Source organism: Haematobia irritans, chromosome 1 (assembly GCF_050003625.1).
Source record: "Haematobia irritans isolate KBUSLIRL chromosome 1, ASM5000362v1, whole genome shotgun sequence".
In the NCBI taxonomy this organism is placed as follows: Eukaryota; Metazoa; Arthropoda; class Insecta; order Diptera; family Muscidae; genus Haematobia; species Haematobia irritans.
In genome coordinates this window covers 93273000-93297058 of record NC_134397.1, presented here as the reverse complement: position 1 = coordinate 93297058, position 24059 = coordinate 93273000, and the positions used below count along the sequence as shown (strand labels likewise).

The 24059-nt window shown below is 36.5% G+C and overlaps 1 protein-coding gene across 2 annotated transcripts in view; it reads left to right on the top strand.

Moving 5' to 3' along the window:
- grsm (probable aminopeptidase NPEPL1 granny smith protein) overlaps positions 1-24059 on the top strand; it is a 102766-nt gene that overhangs the window by 35510 nt on the left and 43197 nt on the right. The gene's annotated exons all lie outside the window — the stretch shown is intronic.

Genomic DNA, 24059 nt, shown 5'->3' with positions numbered 1-24059 from the left:
AATTTTTGCACAAACTCGTTTTTTGTCTCCACGCAGGTCAAGTTCGAAGATGGGCTATATCGGTCCATGTTTCGACATGGACCCCATATTAACTGATCCTCCGATTTGACGATTGTGGGCATGGAAGCCGCAATGCTTATCCGATTTGCTTGAAATCTAGAAGTACTTTAAGTCAGTTAAGAGCTGTGCTAAATTTGGTATATATAAGTCCATGTTTTTATATAGCTCCCATATAGACCGATCTTCCGATTTGACTTCTTGAGGGCAAAGAAGGCACAATTTTCAACCAATTGATTTGAAATTTTAAAAGAAGATGTATTCTAGTTTTACAAAGAGCAGTGCCAAGTTTGGTACATATAGGTCAATGTTTTCATGTAGCGCCCATATAGACCGGGTTCCGATTTGACATTTGAGGGCATGGAAGCCCCAATTTTCATCCGATATGTTTGAAATATGAATTAGAGGTACTTTAGTTCATTTAAGAGGTATATGACAAATTGAAAGGCTAATTGAATCGGAAGCAATTTTGCAAAAGGAATGGAGCAACGGTGAGCATACATTTCAGTCCACTGTGCTATAATTTAAAGAATCATACATTGTGATAGTTTATAGAAGTCTTTTATACCCTGAACCAAATTTTCGGTCTATGATGTCTCAAGCAATAGATGATTTAAAAGATAATATAATAGGATCGTCTTGGTAATTTCGACGTCTGCAGAAAAAGAGCCAGTAGCCTGATTTAACTCACTCCTAGATCAAAATGTTACCACAACAAAACATGGAACCAATCTTGTAGTACCAATAAGCAAAATGTGAAATGAAATGTAATCGTAGTTACTGTGACGGCATTTTTATAGGATTATAAAAATGATTGTGTTCAAATAATTTTCAATAATAATATTAATAAATATAAAATACAGTATTTTGAAAAATATATGAGTATATATTAACAAAAATCGAGGAATTTTTCAATAATAAAAAACTCGATGTTAATAGAATTGCTTTGCATTTCTATGGTGGTGGGTATTTAAGCTTCGGCCGGGTCGAACTTAACTTTGTTCTTACAGTCCCCAAAACAGCATTAACACCAACAGATCTCGAACGCCTTTCATACTCAGGAGTAACTTCCTACTCCTCGTGTGTTTCTAATGAAGTAATGGGTGTATCATAGCTCTCCGGAAAACTAGCAGCACAGCGACGCTCAATTTGTTTCACACACAAAAATTTTTTTTTTCTGATTCAATCACGAAATTAATTGATCCAATTAATTTTTTAATTGAAATGTCTTCAATCACGAAAATGATAGTATCAATCACACTTTTAATTGGGCATAGAAAAAATTCTTGATTAAAAAATTAATTGATGTCATTAGCAATTTTCAATTAATTTTTTAATTGATTAAATTAAAAATTTAATTGATTTGAAATGTAAACCCCAATTAATTTTTTATTTAAAAAGGTAACTATTTTCAATTACTTTCTGAATTGGCTTAGAGTTTTTATTTGGATTAAGAAATGTTCATCACTTTTTTTAACTGACTTAGTCTTCTGAATTTGATTAAAAAGTTAATTCTATCAATTAATTTTTTAATTAAAAATTTTAAAATTTTCAATCATTGACTTAATTAACCTAATGTTTCTACCTTGATCAAAAAGTTAATTGTATCAATTAATTTATTAATTGAAAAAACATTCAACTTCAATTAACTTTTTAATTGGAAATATTTTGGTGATATTTTTTTCTGTGCTAAGACCCTTTTTTTCAACATCGAGTTTTGTGAAGAAATCGTTTGTCGTGTAATTGCTTACCATCTTCTTCTAATTTCAGACTGGAAATAGACACTTTATTTTTCAGATTTTTATTTTTATTTTTTATATTTTCAATGCACGTTTCTTTTGCTGGCTTTATATTGTCAATCGCCAGAGGCCAATTGTACCTCTTGCCTCATCATCTTTGTAATCCCATTCCTCAAGTTCAGCTTGATTTTCAATTTTAGCATTTGGACGATATCCCTCGATGACATGGCTAACAGGAGTTCTAGCTTATACTTCCAATTGACATAATTATCATTGTTAAGCTTTGTAATTATTTGCTCAGCGTTCATTTTTGTAAAAAACAGAGGCTTCTTTACATTTCTTATATATTTCTCTAAAAAAATCTTTAACTTTATTTATATGTCCTTAACCTGTTACAAATGAACAACGGACGACAGATCTTTAGTTGTTAACACAAGCTTTGTAGAATCAAAAGTGAGCGCAAAAATAATGACAGTGCAGAATAATGATGAGAAAACAGTTATATCATTTAATTAACATTTAACTACTGTCTGTAATGGCAAAGTAAATGTTAAAAGAACTTCAACAATTAACACCATTTTTTCTTCATATAAAATTATTCTTGTTGGAATATGCGAAGTATTTCGAATATGATAACCCTGTCGTGATATTTATGTTTTATCCAACTAATTTGAAATACTTTTTTTCCGATTGAAGGGCATTAGAATATCCTACAGGTTATGGGCCCAGGATGCCCATCGTGGTTTCATTAAATACGTTTGTAAATTAATCGGAATTGTTTTAATTCGAAAGTTTTTCTCGGGCGAGGGTAAATAAAATTTGCAGATATGAGTGGAGTTACCGTGTGCATACAGCCATTGAGTGCACAAAATTATGACACATGTAAGCTGCAAATGAAAGCGATTCTTATAAAGAACGACCTATGGGGCTACGTCAGTGGAACAAAGCCGATCCCTCCTGAGACGCAGACGGATGAACGTTCAAAATGGAACGAAATGGATCGAAAGGCATGTGTCGACATAACATTGTCTGTAACGCCATCGGATTTAGGTCTGATTACTCAGTGTACGACGTCGGCAGAAATGTGGAGTCAACTTTCCAGTCAAAAGGGCCAGCGCGGAAGGCAACACTTCTGAAGAGAGTGGCATTGGCCAGAATGAGAGACGGCGAAAATGTCCGAGAACATTTAAATGATTTCTTTGATGCTGTATCGAAATTAAAAGAAATTAATGTCACGGTTGTCGACGACCTTTTAACGATTTCAGTGCTGTATAGCTTACCAGAATCTTTCCTGCCAGCATTTCAAAGTTCCATTTTATCCTCATCGCTACCATAGGATCGTAAATGTCACTACAACAATCGCCAACTGTGATGGGGGAAGCATATGAAAAAGTACAAAATGTACATGAAAGTATTTTGCCATCACTATTGTTAGAAGAACCATTTTATATTTTGTGAAACGCCAGGCGCAACCAGCTTATAATTTATTTAAATAAAAACAAAAATAAAGTGCTGAAAACATAGTTATTACGCTTAAAATTGTGAAAGGTATATGGTACAATTTTCGACTTTCCAAATGGAATAAACTGATTGTTTATTCAGGTATTTTTCCAGACAATCTGCCTCCATCGAGAATAAACAAACAGCTGATAGACGCTGCAACATGTAACTTGCTACGTGTAAATCAAGATCATTCTTTTATTAATGAAAAACTTATGTTAAATGTGATAAGATAAACGGAAAATGTTATATTTATAAGAATTTATAAATGTTTAATCAAATTAATTAACATATACACAATCGTGTTTTATTTGATGTCCAAGTGGGTGAACGAGAAACGGCTCCTACACGAATGCCAAGCTGCGCACAAAAAAAATCTGATTCAATCACGAAATTAATTGATCCAATTAATTTTTAATTGAAATATCTTCAATCACGAAAATGATAGTATCAATCACAGTTTTAATTGGGCATAGAAAAAATTCTTGATTAAAAAATTAATTGATGTCATTAGCAACTTTCAATTAATTTTTTAATTGATTCAATTAAATATTTAATTGATTTTGAATGCAACCCCCAATTAATTTTTTATTTAAAAAGGTAACTATTTTCAATTACTTCCTGAATTGGCTTAGGTTTTTATTTGAATTAAGAAATGTTCATGACTTTTTTTAACTGACTTACGGCCACTTTCATGTAGCTCCGTTAGGCTTTAACTCCCAGTTAACAGAAAGTAAATTGCAAATATCTTCTCTCCGGTTAACTTTTACTGAAAATAATTTCAGCGGTTAATGTCCTAACTGTCATATGAAATATATAGGCAAGATGACAGATATGTCGATAGTACGGTTTAAAATTTCGTTAGCTAACGTAGCACTAACGGAGCTTCATGAAAATGGGGGTTAGTCTTCCGAATTTGATTAAAAAGTTAATTGTATCAATTAAGTTTTTAATTAAAAATTTTAAAATTTTCAATCATTGACTTAATTAACTCAATGTTTCTATCTTGATTAAAAAGTTAATTGCATCAATTAATTTATTGATTGAAAAACATTCAATTTCAATTAACTTTTGAAGTGGAAATATTTTGGTGATATTTTTTTCTGTGTGGTTTCTGAGCTGGATATTCTACGATTGATAATATTTATAATCTATTTTTCTATCAACCGTCGAACGGAACGGACGTGTTTTTTTGATAGCGGATAAACTCATCGTAATAGGTACCTACTAAGAATTTCAAGTATGGTGCGTTAATGAGATGAAGTGCTTGGGTGTTGCCATTGACCACAGGTTGGAGTTTGGCACTCACATAGGTGGGATTCTCTCCAGGGTTATGTTTAAATTGCGTAGACTATATTGCGTAGATGCGTATATGCCACGATATATTCGCCAGAGAGTTGTAATGGCTCTTCTTATGCCCCATGTTAATTACTGCATTGAGATTATATCTGCAACATCTGGCCTCCAGCTTTCAAGGATAGAAAATGCAGTTAAATCAATAGTTCGATATGTCCATGGTCTCAGGAAATATGATCATGTATCGGTTTATGTTAGTAGTTTTCTTGGTCTTCCATTTGCGCACTATGTTGATCTCCGGTTGCTTCAATGTTTTTATAGAGTAATGACATCACATGGTTCTCCTCTTCTCCGCTCCATGTTCAATTTCTGTGGATCATCGAGGAATCCACAACTTCTCATTCCACGTATTTCACCCATGCAGTTTCTAGACTTCGGAATCATCTTCCGTTGTACCTTAGACATTTTTCTTTTACTAATAATGTTTTTAAAGTCAGATGTATTGAATTTCTATTACAGTAACCGATAATGTTTCTTTAATATATCACTTATAACTTGTCTATTGTAATTTTTGTTGTTTTTTTAGTTTAGCTATATTAAAATGGCTTGGGGCCTTAGTCACTTATATATACTTACTTTATTTTTATTTCTACATATTTATATTTTTTTTATTTATCTAATAAATTTGTGAATTGTATTTTTATTGCATTTAAGTTTTCTCTTCATGTGCCTTAAGAATTGCAAAATTCAGTAGTATATTCGAAGTAGAGTGAATAATTTTATATTTTTCTCTAGCAAAAGTTTTTTTCTTATATTTCATGTTAGCCTGATAAGGCAATTGACGTCCAAATGCATTATATCTAATTATACAATTATTTTTCTTTTTTCTTTTTTTCCCGTCGTAAAACTAGGAAAAACACGACTAATGTACGCGTTAGAATTGTTGTTGTATCCTGGAAACCAGTTTCTGTTAATTGTCATATGTTGTAGTTGACTGTAGAAACAATAAGAATTGTTCGACTGTTCACCACTTAGGTGAATTCTAACAAATTAGCTTTCTAAAAATAAATTTCGTGTTGTTGCATTACTATGTAACAAAACGAAATAAAAATAAGATTAAGGAACTTGTAAGTTATATGAAAAGATGATGTACAGTGGGAGAAAAGATGATTCAATTTGTAAGAGGAAATTTCCCAAATGTTTTCTCCATAAGGAGTTAGCATAAAGGGCCCAAAATTGGGTTATCTCTCCCAGCCAGATCTATACTAAAGGCTGTGGAAAGGTTCATTCGCCCGAACCGAAACATGTACAGTCCAGGCGTGTATAGATTGGTATCTGGCGTTTTCCTTTCAATGGCTCTATTTACCATGTTCCTTAATCTATATCTGTCCATAAAGCTCGAAAAATAATTGTATAATTAGATATAATGCATTTGGACGTCAATTGCCTGTTTCATTATCAGGCTAACATGAAATATAATAAGCAACGATGAGCCCGTCGTAAAACTAGGAAAAACAGGACTAATGTACGCGTTAGAATTGTTGTTGTATCCTGGAAACCAGTTTCTGTTAATTGTCATATGTTGTAGTTGACTGTAGAAACAATAAGCATTGTGTAGCAAAATTTTTTTTTTTTGGTTTAAACGGTAACGGATTTTTACATATGCTTGAACTGAGCATCATGTATTATATTGTAAACCCACATACAGTCTGTATAGTTTCAAGCACCTGTACCAGCTGAGTACATCGTGGTTGATTTTTTTTTCTGATTTACGATATACTTTATTTCCTGTCTATTACATCTGTAACGTGAATGAGATAAGACTTACTATTCTGCGAAATTGGAAATTTATAAGTCGGGTACACCACAAACATAAATTTTCACAGTATTATTAGAGAAAAAGTATTTCGTTTCTTAGACGTCTTATAAAGAAGAAGAAAAAAAAAGACAAAAGTAACAGAGAAGAGAACGTGACTTATCTCTCATCAAATTAATAGGATTAATTTTGTTCACCCCCGAAAATTTATTCATAATATTCATAACAAGGAACAGGTAATTTATAATATTAATTATGACTGGACATAATTAAATCATTGCATTTATACCCATATCCATACAGGGCCTGTAGTTAACATAGGGATTATTGCCAATCTACGCCCGCAATTTCAAGCCTTGCCCTTACCTTTCATTCATAAAGAAATTCCATTCATTTGTACATTCATTGAAGTTTGGAGGAATAAAAGGCACAAAAGTCTCCACAGTCATTGTGTAGCTGAAGGGAGCTGAGGTGGGGGGAGCTAGATTCATTGACAATTCTGTTTTGTGGTGGAGAGAAACAGAGCAAGATCACTGGAAACGCAGACGATTGACAGCAGCAGCGAAGATATTCAATTCATTCATAATCAATAGACACGTTTATTTTTACACGTAGTATTTTTGTGTATTAAAGAATAATTTCGGGTAGACAGTAAGTAGAAAATACCAAAGAATAATCAAAAAAAGTTTGTAAAAAAAAAGTTTGTAAAAAAAGGTGACTAGTGATTTATTTGTTGCATAGAATTTCTTTCTTATAATTGCTATTATTTCACTAAAGTACCACACCAAGCTGAATGGCCATTCATCTACATGGATAAATACGAGATCACATCATAATTATTATTGCAACAACAAATCAATCATCTTCAATTGTCATCAAGGAAAAAAAAAAAACAAAACGAGAAACAAATCAATACTTCAAGGAATAAAACAAACCCCAGGTAAATTCTTTGTATTTTCTATGCACTTGTCCGACTTGTTGTTATTTTTGATTAAATTTGTGATAATTTTGATTAAATTTGTTTGAATATTTTCTACATATATAACTGAATGAATTGAATTTATAATTGAAATAATTCATATAATTAACATAGAAAATTAAGATTTTGATATAACTTCGAATAGAGTAAGACCAATTATGAATTGCTAAAAGTTTATAAATGAATAAATAGTGCTACATATATATTTTTGGGAAGGTTGAGAAGAAAGGGTGTTACATCCGTCATAGGCGTGCTAAATCAAAAGCGTTTTGGGCAGGGAACAAATGCACCCCGAGAGAAACCACCACTCTCCGTTTTCAATAGATTGGTTTGATTGCTCTAGTTTTTTTTTATGGCATGTTTTTTTTTTTTATTTTTCTGTGCTTGCACGCATCCGAAAGGGGTACCGAACCCGATGTATCGACCTTCTGAGCTGGTCGTTGGAACACCTTACATGCCACCGTACCTTCAGGATGCTGAGCGTGCAACATAGATGGCGCCCAACGAAAACAAAGGCCAACATTTTTAACAATTATACCAGCTCTTATGAGATATGTCTTTGTACGAATAAATCCAAGCCAATTAAAACACTGTATTAAGAAGATGTTGTTTCTATCGACATTTTCCGTAGCCATTTTTTTGTCATCATATAATCAAACCATATTGATTAGACCTATTTAGACAGCAGTTCTCGTCTTTAATTAGAAGCAATTAATATTTTGATTATATCGTATTTTACCCCATATGAGGTAGTTATAATTTTATTAGTCCCACGAAGTTTAAGTGAACTTATTTTTCTTGTTGCATAGGATTATAACTACAAACAAATTCGCGTCAAGCAGACCGTCTAGTTAGCACCTATGCTTCGGTTATACGCTTGATAAAAAGAATACTGGGGAAAATAAGCTCAGATGTCGGTAATTTTAAGGATTGTAGATCCGATAACTGTTCATGGAGGATACGAAATAGGACACATTCTTTTATATATGTAGCGCTGTTTTTTTCCAAACAATTGATCCTACAACAACATTCCCTGAATTTTGAATTTGTTAGTTTTACTATACCACTACATTTTTCTATTCATTTGTTTTGTCTGTTATTGGACTAACATTTAACGGATGTTAATTTATGTTAAAATGCCTTCGTGAGGAGCCTTGAGAAAAATGCCCCACCGTAATACTAATAGTTCCTTGAGTAACAATATACCGATCATAGGCGATGACGAATTTTTACTTCCACCTCCACCTAGAGTAGTTCATTCTCCCCTACCATCATTTGTCAATCAGAAGTCTTCCCACGACAATTTGAATGTGAATGTTGATCCATTTGTTCCCCAGGGACAAAATTTGAATAAGTCTAATTCATCAAATTTGCTAAACACATCGAATATATCGATGGGTAGTGACGGTAATAGAGGTGGACTTGTAAGACAACTTGACATGAGCGGGAACCAGTCAGAGGGGTCACAACCACTGGCGGCTGGACTCGATCCCCATGATCAGCACCGTTCGAATGGCTATCCACAATTACAGGGAACTGGTGATGGCAATGTTATGAATGAGATGAAACGAATGTTTCAGGAGACCTTACGAAATACTCAGGAGGAGTTTCGCCAAGAAATGCGTTCTTATAGAAACTCCATTCGCGAAAACACTGGCACGACGATTCCTTAGCGAAACACTCATCCCCCTACCTCTTCAGGTAGGGATCCGCCTGGTTGCAACGATTACACGGTTAAATTGCAAGAGTGGAAAATTTCATACGACGGCTCAGGATCGATTTCAGATTTTCTTTTTAAGGTTGAGACATTGAGGGAACGTTCTGGATGCTCATTTTCGCACTTTATGTCGAATTTTCAAGTGCTGTTGTGTGATAAGGCTGAGAAATTTTTCTGGCAATTTACAAGACAAAATAGGGATGCGGATTACCAACTCCTTAAATATGCCTTAACTAAGGAATTTGGCCACCTCGAAAGCGATTACGATGTAATAATTAGGATCTCTTCTCGAAAGCAATCCGCAAAAGAAAGTTATGACGATTTTCATTCTTCACTCTTAGAGATGAATTATAGACTTCTAAGCCCAATTCCCGACGAATCTTTAATTGACATAATAAAAAGGAACGTGAACACGAATTTAAGATTCATGCTGTTTAGCACGAGGCCACAGACACTAGACGAATTGCGCGATGTAGCTCGCAGAGCAGAAGAGGTTTTGCGAGAGGGTAAACCTCTTCCGTTATTCTCTTCAAATCGACAAATCTATGAGTTATCTACTGACGATGTCTGTGGCCCTGATGGGGACGAAATTGACCCTCAGTTAGAAGCATTTCGACTGTCAGGCCGAACTGTACGCACTGACTATACAAAGATTCAATGTTGGAATTGTGCGGCCTTTGGACACTCCTACATCTATTGCCCCGACGAAAAACGCAATAAATTCTGTTATAAGTGCGGCTTTAGAGGAGTTGTGACACCGAATTGCCCTAATCAACACCAGGGAAACTCGAAAGCCAACGATGTGAGCTCCGGGACACATCGTTCGGGCAAACAAGGCCCGGATTCCAAGGCGGGACATATGAATTGAGCGATTCTCGAAAGCCTGATTTTTTTAACAATATGATATTTAGGGATAAGAAATTGAGTATTAATAATGATGAGAATTTCGTGAGATATTTTAATTCTGAATGGAATTTGTTACCAGTTAGTGACAATAATAACGCAGTTTCAAATGAGGTTTCCCGACCAATTTCGAAAAGGATTTTGAAATGTCGCGAAAGGTACCGAAAAAGAAGGTTCTACCGTAGAATGATCGAGTCAACAATAGTCGCGGGCGATGACGATCGCCCATATGCTAGGATCATGATTTTCGACGAGTTGTTACTGGGTTTACTTGATTCCGGGGCCAATGTTTCCGCATTGGGAAAAAATTGCATGGAATTTATTTCTCGACATGACGTAAAATACAGGAGTTTTAAATCTTCATTACGTACCGCTGCTGGTGGTAGTCATGACATTGTTGGCTATTGCACTTTACCAATGAAATTTAGGCAAATCACAAGGGACATTGTGTTTTATTTGGTTCCAAATCTCACCCAGGTGGTTTATTTGGGTGTAAACTTCTGGAAAGAGTTTTCTATTGCACCAGAAGTAATACCAAATATTTCTGTAATTGAGTCACTAGAAGGAAAGGAGGACTGGAAGTTTCACGACCTTACTCCGGAACAAAAAGTGTTGTTAGATAGTGTGATTTCAGAATTTCCCTCTTTCGAGAGAATGGGTTTGGGCTGCACAGACTTATTGGAACATCACATTGACACGGGGGACTCGGTTCCCATAAAGACGAGGCACTATCCCATGTCTCCACCTAGACAGGCTGAGGCATACGAGGAGATTGAGCGATTACTGGCTTTGGGTGTAATCGAAGAATCGAATTCTCCATGGTGTTCTCCAGCGGTACTGGTTCGGAAACCCGGCAAGGTTAGGCTTTGTATAGACTGCCGGCAACTCAATTCGGTCACGAAGAAGGACTCGTATCCTTTGCCACACATCAATGGCTTACTGAGTAGGCTAAAGGATACGCATTTTATCACAGGAATTGATTTGAAGGATGCTTTCCTGCAAATCCGCTTATCGGCGACATCAAAAGAGAAAACGGCTTTCGCTATTCCCGGAAAGCCTCTGTATCAGTATAAGTTTATGCCATTTGGCCTATGTAATGGTCCACAAACCATGAGTAGGCTTATGGATAAAGTTATACCATCCAGGCTACGGGAAAACGTTTTCATCTATTTAGATGATCTTTTGATTTGCAGCAGCGATTTTCAGTCCCACATTGATGTTCTCAAAGAGGTGGCACAATACTTACGACTTGCAAAGCTTACCATAAATGTGACGAAAAGTAAGTTTTAGATAGTATCACCAGCTTCCCTCTTCCAAAATCTCCCCGCCAGGTAAGACGCTTCATAGGCATGGCAAATTGGTACAGAGGTTTTATTCAAAACTTTGCAAACTTGAGTGGGCCTTTAACCGACTGCCTCCGAAAAACTAATACTCCATTTAAGCTGTCAAATGAGGCTATGGACTCTTTTATTGCACTGAAAAATGCACTTTCCTCTGCACCAGTGCTCGCCCAACCTGATTTTTCAAGAGAATTCGTAATTCAGTGCGATGCTTCAAGAGTTGGAGTGGGTGGCGTTTTATTACAATATGACCATAATGGTACGGAGCACCCTATAGCTTCCGTATCACAAAAGCTATCTAAAGCGCAAAGGAACTATACGGTCACAGAGCTTGAGTGTCTGGCTGCCGTGATTTCAGTTAGAAAGTTCCGTCCGTATATAGAGGGCCTGCCCTTCCGAATCATAACGGACCATTCTAGCCTGCGTTGGTTAATGAGTCAGAAGGACTTGTCGGGGCGGTTGGCAAGATGGAGTTTGCAACTTCAACGTTATGATTTCGGAATAGAACATCGCAGGGGTGCACTGAATGTGGTCCCGGACACACTTTCACGCTTTGACGTAGACGAGGTCAACCTAGCGGATTTTCTATCGAGTCATGGCATTGTAAGTACGGCTAGTGAGGACAAGGAATATGCAGATCTCCGGGATTTTGTTTTACAACGTAAAGAATCATTACCCGATTTGTGTGTTCGTGACGGGATGGTTTATAAACAAGTTCGTTTTAGAACGGGAGTAGAAAATGAGGAACATGATCTTTGGCGCTTATGGGTGCCTTCCACATTTAGGAATGGTGTGATGCAATTGTCACACGACTCGGACTTTTCGGTTCACGGAGGTTTTTCAAAAACACTCAACCGGGCGAGACGACACTTCTTTTGGCCGACTATGTCCAAGGACGTACGGAAATACATAAATGATTGCGACATTTGTAAAACTATTAAATCCGACAACAAAATATCCAGACCACCAATGGGTAATGCTTTCGACACTGTCAGGCCATTTCAAAGGATTTTTTGTGACTTCTTGGGACCATATCCTCTCTCGAAGGCGCAAAACTCATACATTTTTATATGTCTGGATCATCTGAGTAAATTTTTGTTCCTCAAGCCTTTGAGAACAGCGACTTCGTCGAAAGTGATATCCTTTTTTAGAACGGAACTTTTTCCTACATTCGGAGTTCCCCAATTCGTTCACAGCGACAATGGGCGACAATTCATTTCTAAAGAAATGAAAGAATTCTTTCGCTTGTTTGGCATTGAACATATTCGAACTGGATTCTACTCACCGCAGTCAAATGCTGTTGAGCGAGCGAATCGAGAAGTAGTAACCAAAATTCGATATTTTATGGCAGAGGAAAAAGATCATTCGGACTGGGATAAGAATATTCCACAAATCTTATCTATATTAAGAAGCGATTATCACTCAGCAATCACTTGCTCACCTTATTACGCAGTTTTCGGCCAGAACATGTGCCAGCATGGCTCGGATTACAAATTATTGGAGAAACTTGGTGGTCTTAATTTTGATAATTTTGAATTAGGGACACACATTGATAAACTCCATAATACACGCGAGAAATTACGGCAAAGGCTAGGAGCGGCTCATGAGAGGGCTAAGAAGGGATATGACTTAAGAAGCCGGAACATAAACTTCGAAGTGGGCCAGAAGATCTTCCTTAGGAATCATGGACTTAGTAATTCTTCGAGACGTGTAAATGCCAAATTCCTTAAGAAATTCGTAAAATGCAAGATAAGGAACCGTATTGGGAATTGTCTATATGATGTTGAAGACCAAAAAGGGAACCTAATAGGTCGTTTCCATGCATCCGATTTGAAGCGATAGTTTGCCCGGCTTGTGGGTCGAGCCACACTAAAGGCCAACCTCGATTTAGGAAGAAAAGAAAATTTTGAATTTCTGTTTGTTTTCTCGAAAGTATCTTCGAAACAAAGCAGCTTTGTAGCAAAATTTTTTTTGGTTTAAACGGTAACGGATTTTTACATATGCTTGAACTGATCATCATGTATTATATTGTAAACCCACATACAGTCTGTATAGTTTCAAGCACCTGTACCAGCTGAGTACATCGTGGTTGATTTTTTTTTCTGATTTACGATATACTTTATTTCCTGTCTATTACATCTGTAACGTGAATGAGATAAGACTTACTATTCTGCGAAATTGGAAATTTATAAGTCGGGTACACCACAAACATAAATTTTCACAGTATTATTAGAGAAAAAGTATTTCGTTTCTTAGACGTCTTATAAAGAAGAAAAAAAAAAGACAAAAGTAACAGAGAAGAGAACGTGACTTATCTCTCATCAAATTAATAGGATTAATTTTGTTCACCCCCGAAAATTTATTCATAATATTCATAACAAGGAACAGGTAATTTATAATATTAATTATGACTGGACATAATTAAATCATTGCATTTATACCCATATCCATACAGGGCCTGTAGTTAACATAGGGATTATTGCCAATCTACGCCCGCAATTTCAAGCCTTGCCCTTACCTTTCATTCATAAAGAAATTCCATTCATTTGTACATTCATTGAAGTTTGGAGGAATAAAAGGCACAAAAGTCTCCACAGTCATTGTGTAGCTGAAGGGAGCTGAGGTGGGGGGAGCTAGATTCATTGACAATTCTGTTTTGTGGTGGAGAGAAACAGAGCAAGATCACTGGAAACGCAGACGATTGACAGCAGCAGCGAAGATATTCAATTCATTCATAATCAATAGACACGTTTATTTTTACACGTAGTATTTTTGTGTATTAAAGAATAATTTCGGGTAGACAGTAAGTAGAAAATACCAAAGAATAATCAAAAAAAGTTTGTAAAAAAAAGTTTGTAAAAAAAGGTGACTAGTGATTTATTTGTTGCATAGAATTTCTTTCTTATAATTGCTATTATTTCACTAAAGTACCACACCAAGCTGAATGGCCATTCATCTACATGGATAAATACGAGATCACATCATAATTATTATTACAACAACAAATCAATCATCTTCAATTGTCATCAAGGAAAAAAAACAAAACGAGAAACAAATCAATACTTCAAGGAATAAAACAAACCCCAGGTAAATTCTTTGTATTTTCTATGCACTTGTCCGACTTGTTATTTTTGATTAAATTTGTGATAATTTTGATTAAATTTGTTTGAATATTTTCTACATATATAACTGAATGAATTGAATTTATAATTGAAATAATTCATATAATTAACATAGAAAATTAAGATTTTGATATAACTTCGAATAGAGTAAGACCAATTATGAATTGCTAAAAGTTTATTAATAAAGGGAATGTTGTTAATGGCGATTGAATGAATAAATAGTGCTACATATATATTTTTGGGACGGAGAAGAAAGGGTGTTACATCCGTCATAGGCGTGCTAAATCAAAAGCGTTTTGGGCAGGGAACAAATGCACCCCGAGAGAAACCACCACTCTCCGTTTTCAATAGATTGGTTTGATTGCTCTAGTTTTTTTTTATGGCATGTTTTTTTTTTATTTTTCTGTGCTTGCACGCATCCGAAAGGGGTACCGAACCCGATGTATCGACCTTCTGAGCTGGTCGTTGGAACACCTTACATGCCACCGTACCTTCAGGATGCTGAGCGTGCAACAATTGTTCGACTGTTCACCACTTAGGTGAATTCTAACAAATTAGCTTTCTAAAAATAAATTTCGTGTTGTTGCATTACTATGTAACAAAACGAAATAAAAATAAGATTAAGGGACTTGTAAGTTATATGAAAAGATGATGTACAGTGGGAGAAAAGATGATTCACTTTATAAGAGGAAATTTCCCAAATGTTTTCTCCATAAGGAGTTAGCATAAAGGGCCCAAAATTGAGTTATCTCTCCCAGCCAGATCTATACTAAAGGCTGTGGAAAGGTTCATTCGCCCGAACCGAAACATGTACAGTCCAGGCGTGTATAGATTGGTATCTGGCGTTTTCTTTTCAATGGCTCTATTAACCATGTTCCTTAATCTATATCTGTCCATAGAGCTCGAAAAATAATTGTATAATTAGATAAAAGTTTTTTTCTTTTATTCAGTATTATGATATGTAATATGGTTTTATTTGGCCTGTTTCGGCCTTTTATATTACGTTGTTGAATAAATAAATAAATAAATAAATAAATAAATAAATAAATAAATATATAAGTCATCGATTCCTTAAATTGGTCTCAAGAAATTCTTGAGACTGGAAAAAGGGAACGATTGCCGGATGAGCTGCCATCCTCCAAAAGGGATCAAAGATCGTTTGCCTCAGTTGCCAAAGACAGCCTTGTGATGCCTATCATTAATAAAGGAGCATTGGACGGTATGGTTCCAAAGCAAAAATGGGGGAAATTGAGAATGCTTTGTCTGTCGTCTACTCACAGGTGCTGGAAAAGTTTCCCGGCCCAGATCCTCGACACGAAGAGGCTGGTTGGTATCAAGGACGATTTAAGCTAGTCGCATTTGAGGACCAGAGGTCTATAGAATGGTTTAAAGCTGCTCTGATACTAATTGGTGAAGTTTGGGAAAGAGCTGCTCTAGAGTTAGTCGAGAAGAAAGACATACCGGCTAGACCTAGAGCACATGCGTGGATAGCTGCAAACCCTTCTGACCCTGAATCTATTTTAAATAGGCTGAAACGATGCAATCCAGATCTTCCAACAGCTGATTGGAAGGTTGGCCGTTTGGATGAAGTGGATGGACCAAGACGGCATGCAGTGTTTATATTGAACACTCAGTCTTTGCCACATCTAGCAAAGTCAGGGTCATGGCCGTGTATGTTATGGCTTCCATTATATCCAAATGAAGGTATATGAAAACGATCAGCTAAAGGATTCAGAAATGGGCAAGCCTCTGTCTCTGCGAAGTCGAGGGAGATACCAAAGTTGAAGACATGGATAATACCGTATGCGTGAGGAGGTTTCTACTGCCTCAGAACTCACCAAAGTTGAACATATGTTTATTGCGAGAGTCACCGAGATCTCTGAAGAGGACATTCTTGATGACTCGATTGAAGCGGCTGATGTGACGGTTGTTGAAAATCTCGATGGTCCTACGGATCCTCCAGATAAATCTTCATCATTGTAAGGCTGCATGTGCTGCCTTAAAAGTTCTCCTGATGAAAGGGAACATAGACATATTTCTTATTCAAGAACCATATGTTTATAGAAACAAAATATGTGAATTAAGTTCTCCGGGGTTCAGACTATTGCAGTATACTGGTAATGATGTAAATCGAGCTTGTATAATTGCTAAAAACGAGCTTAACTTGTTTCTGCTTCCTTCAATGTGCAATGCAGACACTGTCGTTGCCAATTTAGCAATAGCCAAATGCAAATATGGTATCTTCGGTCTGCATGGGACATGACAGGGAGATGCCTCCATGTGCCGTTAAGACCTTAGTTGAGGAGTCACTGAAAACAAAGACGAAACTCATTATGGGATGCGATGCGAATGCGCATCATAGTATATGGGAAAGTAGTGATACTAATGCAAGGGGAGAGTCGCTAATAGAGTTTATTTTGCATACTAATCCGATAGTTTGCAACAAGGGAGATGCCCCAACCTTTGTCACTAAAAACAGGCAAGAGGTTTTGGACATCACCTTGGCCTCGCAAGAACTGAATGAAATGATATCTGAGTGGCAGGTTTTAAGTGAACACAGCTTCTCAGATCATCGCTACATCAGTTTCAAATTTGATGTGCATACCACCAAGACCATATTTCCGCCAAATGTTAGGAAAGCTGACTGAAATAGTTATAGGGAATCGTTCAATATGATGATACCGGAAATAACAGAGACAAATATGAGAAATGTGCAAGATATCTAACACGCAGTGGAGCGGATTACTAAGGCCTTCAACATCTCACTGAAGCTGCCTGCCCTAGAGGGATGCCAAGGGGGAAAAATCGACCACCATGGTGGTCTACGGAATTAAGTGATATGAGGAAATCCTGCAGGAAGCTCTTTAACAAGGCAAAGTCCACTAGAGCCCCTGAGGATTGGGACGCTTACAAGAAGAATCTAAGAGGATACAAGCGAGAACTGAGAAATGCTCAGCATAACTCTTGGAATGATTATTGCAGCAGTATTGAGAATACGTCCGAGGCCTCCAGACTACGGAAGGTTCTAGCATCCACCAACTCCGCTCCAGGTTTCATTAAAACATCGGAGGGCAATTGGACAACGTCCAGTGAGGAAACGCTGGAGGTACTATTGGACACACATTTTCCCGGAAATCAGACGGTTGAACCAGGTTCTGGCGGTGCCACAGTGGCTCAGCGGTTGTTTCCTATCGAGGAAATTGAATCTAGAATAAGATGGGCGTCAAATAGCTTTGGACCATTCAAATCCCCCGGACTTGATGGAATTACTCCGGCGGAGTTACCAGCAGTGACTTACAAAATTATTCCCTGGTTGTCGGCGATATATAAAGGATGTATCAACTTTTCATATATCCCAGGAAAGTGAAGGGAAACAAAAGTCGTTTTCATACCTAAATCGGGAAAAGCCTCTCACTCGAGGGCGAAGGATTTCCGACCAATCAGCTTATCCTCATTCCTACTTAAGACTCTGGAGAGGATGATAGATATTTATCTTAGAACTAGCATCGATTCAAGTTTGTTCTCGAAACGACAACATGCATACTCGAAGGGAAGGTCTACTGAGACCGCATTACATGAACTAGTCAGCTTTAATGAAAGCTCACTATCTGTCAAAGAATACACAATCGTGGCGTTTCTAGACATCGAAGCTCGATCCGAGCTCGATATTAAATGGACTGACAACTCTGAACGTTGATCCATGTATACTTAGGCTGTTAGACGAACTTCTAATGAAGAGACGTATTTCAGCCACACTAGGACAAGCAAACATACAAAGGTATGTGAACAGAGGCTCTCCTGAAGGAGGAGTTCCATCACCTCTTCTTTGGAATGTTGATATAAATAACCTTCTGGTTACCCTAGAAAAAGAAAGGATAAAAGTGGTGGTATACGCAGATGATGTGGCTCTAGCAGTCAGGGGAAAATTCCCATCCACAATCAGAGATATTATTCAGAGGGCCCTCCGGATGACTGAGAAATGGGCGAAAGACAATGGTCTTGGGGTAAATTCTGCAAAGACAGAACTAGTCATGTACTGCAAAGATCGCAAAACTCCCACGGTTAGGACCATTTCCTTAGGGGGTATTGAAATTCCCTTTGGTGAGTGTGCAAAATACCTTGGCGTTATTTTGGACAGGAAGCTGAACTTTAAGCTTAAAATTGAAGCAAGGGCGAGAAAAGCAACGGTAGCTTTGTACTCGTGCAAAAAGGCAATAGGAAAAAAGTGGGGACTAAAACCAAAAATTGTGCATTGGCTATACACGGCAGTGGTTAGATCTATAATGATATGTGGTGTTGTAGTCTGGTGGCCGGCACTTCACCAGCCAACAAGTTTAGACAAAGATCAGCATATGGCGTGTTTGTGTATCTCGGTCCTCAAAATAATGCCAGATATGCCTAACGTAGTGGATTACACTTTGGCGAGTCCACTTTTCGGCAAAAAGTTTGAGACTCTAATCCCCAACAGTGAGGCGTGGTGCACACAAACCCCGGGGAATAAAGAATATATAGATTTCTACAGTGATTGGGTTTCGGAGTATATTCTAATGATCTGGAACTTCGAATAGCGAAAAGATTACCTAATGACTGTAGTGTTTTTCAGGCTGAAATATTAGCAATAAGAGAGGTGGCGAATCGGCTGAGAAGTAATGTTCCAAAAAATGTGGGCATTAATATATACTCAGACAGTCAACCTGCAATAAAATCGTTGGACTCTGTGTTCTTCAACTCGAAAACGGCCATCGACTGCCGCAAATCTCTCAATGCGATGGCTGAGCAGTACAATATTCACCTGTTGGTATGCCCCTGGCTACCTGCAAGCTCATGCTGCGTGAGAAGGCTGTTATGGTGGCAAATGTTCGATGGGAGAGTTGCAAGGGCTGTAACGACACCAAGCAAATATGGCCCCATTTAAACTTAAGCCGCACACTAGATATGCTAGTGTTCTCGAGACGTCAGATATCACTCCTGATATCTGCTATAATGGGTCGCTACCTGATAGGCGATTTTGCAAAAACTATTGGCGCGAAGTATAATGACTATTGTATGAGCTGTCATGATGCGGAGGAAAAGGAATCAATTAAACACCTCTTGTGTGAGTGTCCTGCATTTTGTGTAAAGCGCAAGCAACTTTTAGGAGCATATAGCTTACTGGAGGATCTGGAAAACGTTAACTTAAGCAGTCTGCTAATGTTTTTGGAACAATCTGGTTGGTTCAACAAAGAAAAATAATCAAGAAGGTTCAGCGGTTAAAACTAGAAGTGCCCATATGTAATAGGTACTTTTAGTTAATGTGGTATCACAATGGACTGAATAGTCTAAGTGAACCTGAATCTTAATCGATTACCGTTCGACGGTTGAATATTATATGTCGACGATGGTTGAATATTATATGTCGACGGTTGAATATTATATGTCGACGATGTTGTGTTGCTGGCGGACCAATAGTTTATTTATTAACATCAGTAGATTTATTGAATTTAAAATATTCTAAGTCTCATATAGTCGAACTAGGACAATCATTGTAAATTTTTCATTGGTATTGAGGCTTTCATATATTAAAGCGAGTTAATAAATCGTGTGGTTTGAAACGGCGCAATCTTCTATGTTGATTGGAAGTTTGGTGTACATTTCGGGCTTCGCGATTAGTATGGTTCTGGAGGCGGATAAGATGTTTTACTGCAAATCTAGAGATTTCCTCTTTGATTATTTTCATTTTTAAGTCTCGGTGGAGGTCACTATTTCGGACATACCATGGAGCGTTTACTGCGCTTCTTATAACTTTGTTTTTTTCGATACCCTTTGTATTTTTTCGATAGAACTGTTTGCCGCACATCGCCATAGCTGAATGCCATAAATCTATATTGACCTTAATGCTTGTTTATATATTACGAGTTTATTATCTGTGGAGAGGAGTGAATTTTTTCCGATCAACCAACTTAGCTTGCGATATTTAATATTTAGTTCTTCACACTTTTTATCAATATGAATTTTCCAATTTAATTTTGAATCCAGTGTAAAACCAAGATATTTTGCTGAGTTCGAAAAAGGAACTTGTTCATTGCCTATTTTTAGGGATTTGTAACTTGAGCCGATTTTCGCAAAGTCAACATGAACAGATTTGCTACTGTTGAGCTTTAGACCCCAGTCTTTTGTGCATATACTGTGTCATCAGCAAATGTTCCAATGAAACAATCTTCGTTAACAGGCATATCGTGAGTGTATAGTAGATACAGCAGTGGTCCAAGTATACTGCCCTGCGGAACCCCCGCATATATTGGATATAGATTAGTGAATTCATTATCATGGCATACTCTATAAAATCGATTACTCAGGTATGAGCTTAGAATCTCGCAATAATTCTTTTGAAGTAATCTGTTGAGCTTTAGAAGGAGACCATCATGCCATACTCCATCAAAGGCTTTGGAAATGTCTAAGAATACAGCAGAGCAAACTTGCTTTTTCTCGCTTGCTTTTGCTACTGTTGAGCTTTAGACCCCAGTCTTTTGTGCATTCGTGTACCTTGTTTAAAAACGCTTGAAGCTTATATACTGTGTCATCAGCAAATGTTCCAATGAAACAATCTTCGTTAACAGGCATATCGTGAGTGTATAGTAGATACAGCAGTGGTCCAAGTATACTGCCCTGCGGAACCCCCGCATATATTGGATATAGATTAGTGAATTCATTATCATGGCATACTCTATAAAATCGATTACTCAGGTATGAGCTTAGAATCTCGCAATAATTCTTTTGAAGTAATCTGTTGAGCTTTAGAAGGAGACCATCATGCCATACTCCATCAAAGGCTTTGGAAATGTCTAAGAATACAGCAGAGCAAACTTGCTTTTTCTCGAAGGCTTTTTCAATATTATCAGTGACTCTATGTTCTTGTTCGATTGTCGAGTGCTTTTTCCGGAATCCAAATTGATGATCCCGTATTATATTTTTCGAGGTAATAAATCATTCCAGTCTACTGCAAAATAGTTTTTCGAATAGCTTACCAATTACTGGAAGCAGAGATATTGGTCTGTGTGAATTGGGATCGTGCGGTGTTTTCCCCTGTTTTTGTATCATGACAACATCTGCAACTTTCCAGCAAGTTAGAATATATTTAATTTTTAGGACGGCGTTCATTATTGTGGTTAGACGCATAAATCCATGGTATGGTAAATGTCTAAGGAAATCTCCCTTAATTTTATCGAAACCACCAGATTTTTTGACCTTGAATTGATTCACTGCATCATAAACTTCTTTAATAGTTATTTTATCAAACGGCTGGTCGCTAATTGCATAGTTATTTATTTGATGTTGAAGATTTGGTTCTGTATTGCTTGTTACATAAGAATTTGAATAGGTCAACTGAAGATTATTCGCAAATTCGTTCGCCTTTTTGATACTGCTTTTGGCTCATTGACCATTACCTTTAAGTATTGCGACTTTCTGCGCAATTGGTTTATTTTTTAATTTTGCTGCCTTCCAGAGAGAATAGTCGGAGTTTTTTTTGGACTTAGATTGGACACATACTTGTGAAATGTACGGTCATTATATTGTTTTATTAATCTGCTAAGTTTTTTGGTAGCATTGTTTAACACTCTTTTATCCTCTGGTGAGTTTGTTGCCATTTTTTTGCTAATCCTTCTTTTAAACTTTATTTGATTTAAACTTTATTTGATATTGGGGATACTGAGGCGTATTTGTTTGAATACTTGGTTCTGGAGTACTCTCCCAGGCCGCTTGTTGCATCAACTTTGTAAAAGCATCGACTTCTTCCTCAATATCATTTGGATTGTAGATTGGCGAATGTCTAATAGACGTGGTAATTAAGTGACGAAAGTAATCCCAGTCGGTTCTGTTATTTGTTAGGTTGAAATTAGTTTGTTTATTAGTTGCTTCACTTAAATAATGAAGATATATAGGAGAATGGTCAGAACTGAGTTCATGTCCATCTTTAATTACCAGTTTGTTTTCCGGGAGTTTTCTAGTAATAAAAAAGTCAATCAGATCAGGAGTTTTAGATGTAGCTCTCTACCCTTTGGTGTGGTCAATCTAGAGCCCCATTGTGTGTTCTTTGCATTGAAATCTCCTCCCAAAATAAATATATGTTTATGTGAATTTAGCATGTCTTTGTACTGATCAAATTTTATATTATGTCGTGGTGGACTGTAAACAGATGAAACTGATACCAGCATTTTGTTTATGTGAATTGTTACAGTTGTTACTTGAAATTCCTCTACCGATATAGTATTTTCAAGCCAATGTTTAATTGAGGTTTTAATAATAACAGCACTTCCTCCTTTTGTGGTGTTACTTGGATGGGTAGCATGAAATACATCGTAGTCTTTAATTTTCAGAAATGAATCTTTTACAAAATGCGTCTCGCTTATGCGACATATATCACTATTTTTTTCGCATAAAATGTACCAAAGTTCATCTATGTGTTTTAGGATACCATTTGCATTCCACTGCATAATTTTTATTGATGTCTGCATTTATTAAAGTGTATTGAAAAAATTCTCCTCTAACAAGCTTAAGCGGTTGTCTACACGCAAAAAAATAATTCTTTCCTTCCAAACGAAATTTTAGTCAAACAAAGTTCGTTTCTCATTTGCTTTTCGCTGTAAGGAAGTGTATTTGGAAGAAAAGTATATACTTTTTGTGATAAACGTTTATTCTTTTCCAGGATGTAAAAACAATTTCATGAAGACTAACTCAAAAAAAAAAAAAAATTTTTTTTCTTGCTAATTGCATTGTCCCTCACATCTTTCTCACATCCACGAGGATTTTTAGTTCTTAACACCTTTTCCTGTAATACCAACAATGTAGAAGAAATTATACGATTTTATAAATTTTTAAATTTTTTTTACCTTTCGCCTGGACGGAGAATCGAACCGCGGACCATGCACTTTGTAAGCCAACACACTAACCACTGAGCTATGTACCTGTTATGGTCATCAATAGATAATTATCCATATAAGTTATATTTATATAGCATAGCTTGCGGCGCCCACGAACCGAATAAACAAAGTTTATTTAACAGAAACAAACATTTAGTTTGGCACCGTGGAGCAGTGGTTGCTACGTCCGACTTGCATGCCAAGGGTCGTGGGTTCGATCCCTGCTTCGACCAAAGTTTTTTTGTTTTTTTTTTTTTACATATATTCCAGATATGTTCGGAAGATTCCGAAAAAATGTTCAACATTACATTGTACTATATTAAATTTTGAACTGTAAAATGTGTCTTATTAAAGACCTAAAGTCAGAAAAGAACAGCGTTTGATATAAACGAAATGGACTGTGTTGTTGTTTCAAAAATAACTTTTTTATTGAAAAAATAAAAATTTTGTAACAAACGAATTTTTTTGGTGATAAAAGTTTAAAATTTTCGAAGCAATTCAAAAAACTAACAAAAGAAAAACGTTTTTGGTACACGTTTTCCAAACGTTTTTTTTTTCTTTGCGTGTAAGCACTTTTTAAATGATTCGATTGACTCCAATTTTGATAGGATTTTTGAAAGGACAGTTTCGTGGGTAGCTTTTTGTGCGTTTACTTGTTGAGAGTTTTTGTTTTTAACTGCGTCAGAGTACAAA